This window comes from Pteropus alecto, unplaced genomic scaffold, assembly GCF_000325575.1.
Source record: "Pteropus alecto unplaced genomic scaffold, ASM32557v1 scaffold70, whole genome shotgun sequence".
Classification (NCBI taxonomy): Eukaryota; Metazoa; Chordata; class Mammalia; order Chiroptera; family Pteropodidae; genus Pteropus; species Pteropus alecto.
The window spans coordinates 3,932,523-3,941,053 of NW_006431912.1; positions in this window are offsets into that span (position 1 = coordinate 3,932,523).

The following is an 8,531-nucleotide window of genomic DNA, read 5'->3' on the forward strand; positions in this document are numbered from 1 at the left end:
ATGATTCCTGGTCATCCCAGAAATGCTGAGACAGGATCAATTATATATTGCTGTTATCTCTTCACAAATCCAAAAGCACTGTCATCTTTTCCTACATAGAGATCAACTTCCTGACTCCAGAATGTCTGCTATTGTCTCTTTTTCTCTAGACTGTGGTGCTACTCACTCAGCCTTCTAAAGAAGACTAACTTCTATGACTTTTGGGGTTCATCTCTATACTTCTTATATTCAGCCACCAGTAGCCATGGCAACCAAGGAGGAGGACTGTCTTGCTGCCTCACCATATTTTATATTCTAAGGCTTGCCTTCCATATGCTCATTTTCTGCTCCTAAACCTTCTCTTTTCAAAATGATAGACAGTAGAAAGATTCTCTACCTTCTAGGTAAACCACATTATCCACTCAGAAGGTCATATCTTTGTTCTCTTCAAGATACACATAGAATACTATTATTCTTCATTATCAGTGCATTTATAACTGGTATTTCCGGCTTAAATTATACTATCTATGAGAAGGCATCAACTTTAAAGTTAGGTTGAGCATTGCTTAAGTTGAGAATTGCAGTAATTCACAGAGAGTTGTCTTCAGACCAGTATTACTGGTATTACCTTTGGTATTTATATTGGTACTAACTTTTTAGGAATGTATATTCTTATACCTCATGCCAGATTATCTACTGAGTTAGAAACTGAGGGTGAATAACAGCAATTCATTTCAACCAGTCCTCTGGGAGATTGTAATTAAAGCTAGAGTTTGGGAACCACTGATTTAGACAGAAACATATTTATAATTGTTTTTCAAATGGGAGGTGAATAGCAGACTTCCTTGTTCTTGCTGATGTATTCTGAGTGTCAGCAATTCTTTAAACATGAGCACACATGTATATCTCCTCTGGAATAAACAGTAATTATTTCTTGGAGCTTTTAAAAAATCTGTGCCTGTTGGTGGTCCTGAGTTAGAGATTCAGTGCTCTATCTGGGATACATGAGGAAGGACTAAGGAAACCCAGGGAACTAACCACCATATTATTTTTTAGATCCCAAAGTCCTTAGGCACTCCACCTCCTTTAAAGCTTTCAGCACCTTTCTCTGCATGTTTGTTGTGTTATGTCCATGGTGTTTTTGTTGTAAGAGGACATAACTGGGAGGAATGGAGCCACTACATTTTGGCAGAACTAAAAGTCCTGTGAAGCTCTTTAAAGCCAAGTCATCATGAACTTGTGGTAGTGTTTTATGTCTTTTCAAAATTAGACATATATTTGTTAAGAAAAAAAAATTAACAATGGATATTTTGATCTATGTTGAGATAATTTAAATTCAGATAAAGTATACAGTATTACTGGGCAAAAGGAATGATAACTTTTTTAAAACATTGCTACTTGTACCCCATGATCTATTGTCAAAGAGTGTATTGCACCTGAGGAAATGCATCATGAGGACAGAACAGAGGGCCCCAGAGAGAAATAGTGACAGTAGCAGCATTTTATTTCATTTAGGTGACTAACTCTTGACAAGGCAACCCATCTTATGCACATACCTATCTATCTAACTAGAAACAGGATTTTAAGATGTGGAAAATGTTGGGAAGTACATCTTGCAATGCAATGTGCTTTTGTCACTTTCATCATTCTCAGGAATAAGAAAGAGCTTCCTGAGCCCTTTTACACTCTCAGATCTTGGTCTCCATCTTAGTTGCATAGCCAGCATAAATTCAATGGGGAATATATTTACCTGAAACAGATCAGTGCTCAAAAGGAACATGTGTCAGAGCTCAGTTACACTGTTGCTGTTTCATCATCAGTTACCTAAATTCATAGAAGAAATAGTTTCATTAAATTTTTCCAAAAAATTATTTGATAATGTAAATGCATAGTCATTTTATTGTCTTCTCATGTCACTCATCAACCACTTCTCTTATTTATTTCATAAATATTTGTTTATCCTTCCATCACTTATATGATTTAAATTAACCAAGGTGGTTGTGGATTTACATTGTAGATTCTGTTGTAAATAATGTACTCAACACTAATTATTATAACTTGTATATAAACTCTGCACTTCCTAGAAGTTTAAAGTCTACTATCTTCTTGTCCTTTTCATAATGTAGTGCATGATTTACAAACACATCTACTTACATAGATATCTAAGACAAAATGTTTCTAAAATGATACCTAGAATACCCTGACTCTAGAAAATTTCATTTAATTAAGTTTAATTTCTTTCTTTCTCTTTAATGTCAATATACTGTTCTAGGTCTATGAGATACACAATTATAAATTTAGTTATTTTTAACCATAAAAATTACTAACTATAATTCTCTACAATCTATTTCTCTGTTCATCTGTCACATTTTTAGGGCTCTGTAAGATATCTAGAAAATTAAAATTTGACATAAGTATATTGATCTTCATTTAAACTTAAGAAAAATCCAATGTATAAATTTTTGTTTTACAGGGGTGTTTTAAAACACAATTTTGTCTAATTTTAGGCTTCACAAATGTAATGTCTCAAAGCAAAGGAGTTAGTAATATAATTGTCAGTTGTTAAGTCTTGTAAAACCTTTTTAGTATTACACTTGATGCTCTCCAAGACCATTCAATGATTTGGTAGAAGAATTCACAGAACTTAGAAAAATGTTTCCTCATAGTTATGATTTATTACAGTAATCAGATGCTGATTGAAATGATTAACAGAAAAAGGGGCATAGTGCAAAGTCCAGGAGATACCAGACATAAGCTTCTACTTGTTCTCTCCCAGTGAAGTCATGGGGATAGCACTTTATTTCTCCAGCAATGATGAGAGATAACATTGTTGCCCAGGGGTTTTATTGAGTATCGGTTACATAGACAAGGTTGACTGCATGACTGGTCTTAGTATCCAGCCTCATTCAGAGGTCAAGGTGGTACTGCATAGCTCAAGACCCACAACATAAAGTCATATTGTTAGTAAAGCCTGTGTGGAGTGGCCTAAGCAGTTACCAGGTAGGATATTCCAAGGGCATAGAGGTTACCTTCCAGGATCTGGGCAAGGGACAAACCTTTCTTTGGAATGTTAAAAATTTAGACAACCTAGACTTGCTGAGGTAAATGTTTGTTACAATATTATACTTCTTATAAATTAAAAAATAAATATTTTAATGACTATGGAACAAATCCTTTTGCAAGTCATGTGGTTTCCAATTTTTTTTTGTTTTAAGTAATTTGATCTGATAGATGATTAAAACTATTTTGGATGTTGGGTCAGTATGTAATTCCCAGCATAAAACTTCCTGTTCACTTTCATTTTTATGGACATAAAATTTTTCAGCATTTTTCATACTTATGTATAAATATGAAAAATTTAGAACAGAACTTATCTGGAACCTATTTCATCTAATGATGGGTGATACTCACCAATGGGTATATGAACTAATTTTTAAAGCCTTATTCATCTCATCAAAAATGTATCTCTAATAAAATTTTAATTATGTATGTATTAATATTTATTACAATTTTTACTATAATCACATAGTAGTAGTTTAACTGCAACTATAATTCCAGACTATTTTTAACCTTTAAAATTTTATGATTACAGAACATAAAATAAATTTCATTTACAAATAAGCACAATAGAATCATTAGTAAAATATTTCAGGTATACAGTTTTAATAGTTAAATTTTGTGTCGGAAGTGGAATGAAAATGCAAATTCAAGGAGGAAAATGAACAATTAAAATCTGATATGAGTTTGTTTTTAAATGGATGACAATGGTTATCAAATTATACTATTTTAGATTATATTAGATACATTTAAAAGAGGTATATATAATAATTTAAAAATATAAATATTATACTATGCTATAAATCACTGTTGGGAGACGGTTCTCCATAAATCTCACATTTCTACATGTCTAGGCATTATTAGCCAAGTGCTTGAAACCCATCCTTTCAGAAATGTTTGTATAAGCAAATGGCCATGAAATGATGGAGCCCAGGGCTCTTTCTGGAGCAAATTTATTTACATTGTCAACATTAAAGATAGAGACTCCTTTCTCTGTCCTCCAGAGAGATTTGCTTATATTCTAGGGTAATAAGGACAATGCCGCTCTCCAGAGGAGACCATAAGCAGATCTTCCAGTAGCCCTGAAAGATCAGTCTCCTAATCCCAGGCTTCGTCTTCTGTAATACACACTCGCTATATGTGTCACAATACCTGGCTCTGGTCACTTCACCATGTGGAAACTTGGGCTTGAGGCCAGTGGCAGGATGTTGCTATTATTGATGGACTCCTTATTTCCTTACCGACTGAATTTGTAGAAGTATAGCAAGCCAACCTTGCAGCTGCCCTACTGCCGAGGTACTGTAGCGTGACCACTTGACAGTGACATACTTTGCAAATAGTTAAACATATGCAACAATTTAAAAGTAAATGTAAAGAACAAAAACAAAGACTTTTTCTATACCTTTAGCTCCTATAATAGTTCTTGGCATTATTGGGTATTAAATATTGGATATTAAAATATATTTACTAAGTGATTGAATTAATGAATGTAGGATTTGTGAATCTATTTTTCCTCCAAACTGCTGTGCACATGTTAGATATGTTTCCTCCAAACTGCTGTGCTCCAAACTGCTGTGCACATGTTAGATATGTTGATCATATCTAAGGGGAAGTGAAATGTTGAGAATTTAGTTCCATTCATTTATACATTCCTTTAAAAACTATCTATTAAATTTTTGCTTTATACTAACCATTTACTAGGTACTAGAAAGCAAAGGTACATAAACAATCTTTCCCTTCAGGGAAGTCTAGTGGAAAAGTACACAAATATAATGCAATATTATAATTGATAAAATGAAGGAATATGCTAAGTATTAGGTGGCTACAAAAGTTACAATGTCTCATTTTGCCTAAGGGACTAGAAAAGGCTTCTCAAAGAAGATGATGCTTTGAGTTGACTCTCAAATTAGAATTAGAAGTTTGTCAAGATTTGCATGCTGGTAAGAGGCAACAAAGGAGTGAGACATTTCAGGATATTAGTAGAGAGGGGGCGTAGTTTTGTATAATTGAATTTTAAATGAAGAACCAAATCATCTTCAGTGTATTAACATATATCACCAATAATAACCAAAATATGATGAATTGACTTAAAATCTGAAACATTAAAAAATAATCATAGTCCTTGATTTTTCTGATAATTCTTTTTCTTTTCTTTTTTCTTTTTTTTTTTGCTAAACCATTGAAAAGGTCAACCTCTAAGCTTTGTGTTTGACCACTACCATTTTACAAACCGAGCGTGTTGGTGGCATTCCAAAATGTCACTTATGCCTTTTGAGAAGTCTTGCAGGGGAACTCAAGCTCCATTGGAAAGAGCTCAGAATTAACAAGCCAGCCAAGTGAAATATGTTCTAAGTCAAAGCCAGACACTTTGGTAGAGCCAAAATGGATGGGTAGCTTGTAAGCTAAAGATTGTAATTCCTATAATTCCACCCTAATTTTTACATTTGACTCTTTGTTATTGATCTAAGAAATTGTGCTAAATCAGACTTTATAACCCAAAAGGAAATTATTTTGAGAATGGGAGACCTATGAGACAAGAAATCTTACCTTAGACCTCTGAGTGGGGGTAGGATTTTGTTAGAATGCCATTTTTCATAACATTTTTCAGGGTCTCAGTAATGTCATTTAATCTTGCATTTAATTGTGATTTTCTGCAAAGACTATAAAGTTACTGATTTTTTAAAATATGAAATTAATACGATTATGTTGCATTTTGGTTTCTGACCTTTTAAAAACATGTTATTTCATTATGTTTCAGATAAGTAAGTGATGTGCTCTTTTATAGTTTTTGCTCAAGGGAGAACCCGTAATGAAGAAAAGAGCCAGCTAGAGCTCACATCCTCTCAATCTCTGACATTTCCCTTTCTAGGTACACTGTATCTGTCAATAGAATGGAGGCTTTCTAGTTCCTGGCACCTCTTATAATTACGTGTGCTGCTGTACAAAGTAGGGGCAAACAAAACAAAACAAAACAAAAAAAATCCCCATTTACGGCACAGAAAGAGATAAATCAGATCTGCTTAAATATTTGTCCCTTTGCTATGGCTTCCAGAAATGTCTCTTAACAGACAGACACATTTGACACTGATCGCCTCCATTTTTGACCCACTCATGGCCTATATTGTCTGCATCATATATTTCGGCACTTAACCATACACTGTCCTGTAACATCAATGTTTATGTGTTATGTTAATTAGGCCCTAAGCCTTTGGTGGGAAAGTATTCTGTTTTCTACTTCTTGGTATCCTCTTCTTAATATAATTTTCAGCATAGAATAGATATTCTGTGCATTTTTATTTGATTAAACTCAGTTGAGTTAATTTATAATCTTTAAGAATATACAAAGCAGAAAAACAGTGGAAGTGTCACTAACTAGGGGATGCTAATAACTGGTCATGCTAGTGAACCTGTTGGATTCCATATCCAACCTCTACCACTCCTCATCCCTCTTCTCAGTGTAGTGAGCTACACGCTGTGCTTTGTTTCTTTACTCACCCTTACTTTATAACCCAGGGACATCCTCTAGGGTAGAAGAAAATTTCTTCTTTTCCTTCAGACCAGTTCAAAAGTGATGAAAAGTATATCATATTACATTACCAGTAGTTCAGATTATATGAGGCAAATGAGATACATTTCAGCATGCCGGATAAGGAGGGCTATATCAGTAAAGCATTCTGGTAATAATAAAAATTATGGCCAAAGTATCAGAAGTATAAAGTGTATCTATAAGTCCTAGGGCAGGAAAAAAGACAGGCTTACATTAGAAATGGAAGTGAAAAAAACTGGCATGTGGTTAGACAGGGAAAGTGGGGAAGATACTGGGGAGGAGTCTATAGGGAACATTTGGACTCGACAATGGGAAAATCCAGGTTAAAGCTGACATAAGCTCCTTGACTTGCAGAGCTTAGGGAAAAAGTATCTCAAGTAACTATAGCTGTTTTAGCTTTTTCAATATGCCCTCAAAGGAAGAAAGCTCTGAGATAGCAAATGCAAGGGAGACATGACTAAATTTAGATCCTCCACAAGTTGGACAGTGTGTTAGTCAGGTTAGGCTAACTGCTATAACAAATAGACCTCCAATATGTACAATGGCTCAAACCAAAAAGATTTCTTTCTTGCTAGGAGTACTGGGTGTTTGTCCAGGTTGTCATTATGGCCTTTCTCTATGTAGCCATCCAGGGACCTGGTTGATAGGGCTCTGCCATGTTTCTTATGTAGCTTCTAAGGTCTTCACAGGGGTGGGAGGGTCATCTCTATTTCAGGCAAACATAACAGGAAAAATGAAGAGAGTTTTTTTTAGGGGCCTGGTCTTGAAATGTCACATATTTTTATTGATGTTTATTCCAATGTCTAGAACTCAGTAATATTGTCACATCTAACTGCTAGGAATTTAAAGAGCTACAGAGTTCATGAGAGGTGATTGGAGAGGGGTAACTGCTCAAGGAAAGAAAAGATGAGAACTCTGGAAATTCCCAGTTTTGCTTTGCTTAGTACACATGTAACACTGCGTGTCAGTGTATGTGTGTAATTATGTTCGGAACAACTATACTAGAGGCATCTTATGAGCATCTCTGGCCTTGAGCCACATAAACTATGCCCAATTGCCTTTCCATGATTTATAAAGATTGCTATTTATTTGACTTAAAGTCAAATATTAAAAAAAAAATCAACAACTCTGTCCCTAGAGTTTCATCAACTGATAAAACGTATCCTTGTATATGATGGCAGCTTATTAGCACAACTCATACTTGATGCCTTTGATAATTTTTAAAATTTTTATAATTAGAACATGCTCATTGTAATTTACCCAAGGTGAGATTTTTGGTATTTCACTGAAGAGTTATATAGAACATGAATCATGCTGAGCTAATCAAATTTTGCATTACATAGTCTATAAAATATAAAAATCTTCCTGTGCCTTTCTGAAACTTTAATGGATTGATATATTTCAGTAATTTTTTTTACTTTGTTGTGTGCTAGCACAATTATCAAAAATTACTGCACTGGAGCAGCTGTAGGCAATAGTATTAACATAAACTGTTAATGAATTAGTCTGTAATGTTCTGAAGTGTTATTTCTTTGTTTAAATGCTTCTCTAACATTATAAGAGACTCACTAAAATGATTTTAACCTAGGTCAATTATAAATGTTTGTCTAACTTCATCTGGCAGCAATTTGTAAAACATTAAAAATTTGGTAGCAACTGTGTTAATAATGAAGAAATGAAATTACGTCATGTAGTAGGTGCTAAAAAATACTTATAACAAATAAATGAAAAGATACAAAGATTCTATCACCTCTCTTTTGATCTGATTTCTCACTTATTACCTAAATAATTAACCACTTATTCAAACAACTGAATATCAAGGACTTTGTTCCTGATCAGTACAGGCACACTGTCAAACTCGTTAAGGAGCAGTCTCATTTTAGGCTGGGATTAAACTAGTTTAATTGTTAACAGTCAATTCTGAACCAAGATACAGAGTCTGAAAGCA